Source organism: Chrysochloris asiatica, unplaced genomic scaffold (assembly GCF_000296735.1).
Source record: "Chrysochloris asiatica unplaced genomic scaffold, ChrAsi1.0 scaffold00079, whole genome shotgun sequence".
NCBI classification, from domain to species: Eukaryota; Metazoa; Chordata; class Mammalia; order Afrosoricida; family Chrysochloridae; genus Chrysochloris; species Chrysochloris asiatica.
The window spans coordinates 11,207,108-11,209,600 of record NW_006408597.1 but is presented as its reverse complement, the minus strand read 5'-3'; positions in this window follow the sequence as shown (position 1 = coordinate 11,209,600).

Sequence of the window (2,493 nt, the reverse complement as noted above, 5' to 3'; positions counted from 1 at the left end):
ACTCAAAATGAGGAGAAGCAACTGCAAACATTCGTTAATAATCAGAACATGGAATGTAAGAAATATGAATCTAGGAAAATTGGAAGTTGTCAAAAATGAAATACAATGCATAAAGATTGATAGCCTAGGCTTTAGTGAGCTGAAATGGACTGGTATTGGCCATTTTGAATCAGACAATCATATGGTTTACTCTGCAGGGAATGACAAATTGAAGAGGAATGACATCGTGTTCATCATCAAAAAGAACATTTCAAGATCTATATTGAAGTACAGTGCTGTCTGTTATAGGACAATATCTGAGAAGTTGTGTTATATGAAGAAGAACTTGGCATAGAATTGGAGGAGCAATCTGTGATATGCAGATGATACAAACTTGCTTGCCGAAAGCAAAGAGACCTTAAAATAGTTACTGATAAATATCAAAGACTTTATCAGTCTTCAGTATGAACTGCACCTAAATGTAAAGAAAACAAAAATTCTCACAAATGGACCAATAAATAACATCATGATTAACGGAAAAAAGATTGAAATTTTCAAAGACTTCATTTTGCTTGGATCCAGTACCAATACTCATGGAAGTTGTTGTTGTTGTTAAGTGCCATTGAGTCAGTTCTGACCCATAGTGATCCTGTACAGGGTTTCCAAGGAGTGACTGCTGAGCTTGAACCTCCAACCTTGTAGTTCAAATGGCTTTGCAGTCTGATGCATTAACCCACCGTGCCACACCAGTACTCATGGAAGTAGTAGTTAGGAAATCAAACAACATATTGCATTAGGCAAATCTGCTGCAAACAACTTCTTTCAAATGTTCAAGAGCAAAGATAAAAGATTGAAAACCAAAGTGCGCCTGACTAAAGTCATGGCATTTCCAATCACCTCATATGCATGTGAAAGTTGGACAATGAATAAGGAAGACCATAGAAGAATCGATAGATTTGAATTATGGTGTTAGAGAAGAATATTAAAAGTGCCATGGACTGCCAGAAGAACAAACACATTTGTGTCGGAAAAAGTACAGTCAGAATGCTCCTTAGAAGCCAGGATGGTGAGATTTTGTCTCTCATACTTAAGACATGTTATCAGAAGGGATCAGTTCATGGAGAAGGACATCATGCTTGATAAAGTGGAGGGTCAATGAAAAAGAAGAGGACTCCCAAAGAGATGGATTGACATGGTAGAAATAGCAATGAACTAAATTTTACAATTGCTAGGATGGCAGAGGACTGAGCAGTGTTTTGTTCTGTTCTGCATAGGGTTGCTAAGAATTGGAACCAACTCGATGGCACTTAACAAAAATAACAATTCAATGTGGGGAACCAGAATATTTTAAATAAATAGTGCTGCATGTTTTTCTTATTAAGTGCCATCAGATTAGTTCTGACTCATACTGACTCTTTATAGGGCTTATGAAGAGTGGCTGGTGGGTTTGAACTTCTGATCCTGTAGTTAGCAGTCTAGTGCTTATACTACAGCACCACACCAGGAATATTGAATATCCACATGCAAAAGAATTAAATTGTACCCCTACCTCCCACCATATACAAAAATTAACTCAGAATGAGTCACTGACCTAAATGTAGAGCAAAAACTATAAAACTCTTAGAAGAAAAATAGGAATACATATTTGTAACTCTAGAATAAACAGTGATGTTTTAGCTATGACAACAAAAACAGAAGTGGTAAAAAAGAAAAAAACAAAAAGCAATTCTATCTCATGAAAAATTTAAAAAGTGAAAAGACAACTCATAGAATGGGAGGATATATTTGTAAATCTAGAATATACAGTAAAAGCTGTGAAACTCTAAGGGACTGCATTGTTTGTTTTTCACCTTGGACAAGATGCTGTCTCACCACTATTCTGTCACTTGTTTTAATGGAAAATATGTGAACTTTCATTCTTTGGCAGGTTTCCACCTTATAAGGGTGTAGGCTATCACAGGTTTTACTGCACAAAGAACTCTTAAAACTCAAAAAAAGAAAAGAAAGAAAGAAAAAGAAAAGAAAAGACAAATAACCTGATAAAAAGTGAATAAAAGAGCTCTCAGAGAAGCTATACAAATTGCCAATTGCTGTTGTTTTTTGTTGCTGTCAAGCTAATCCCAACTCATAGAAACCACATGTTACAGAGTTATAGTTACAGAGTAGAATTACTTTACAGGATTTTGTGGCTGTAATCTAAACAAAACCATATCCCCAGGAGAAATGGCCAATAAGTATGTGAAAAGATGTTCAACATCATTTGTTATTAACAACAATAAATAAGAAAAAAATAACCAAAATGCAAACCATTGTCCTCAAGTTGATTACCATTTATAGTGACCCTATATGACAGAGTATATTTGCCCTGTAAGACTTCCTAAACTGTAATCTTTACTAGATAGACTACTACATCTTTTTCCTATGGAGTGGCTAGTGGGTTGAAACCAAAAACCTTTCGGTTAGCAGCTGAGTGCTGCAAAGTCTCCTGCATCACACACTTACTTGGATTGAATT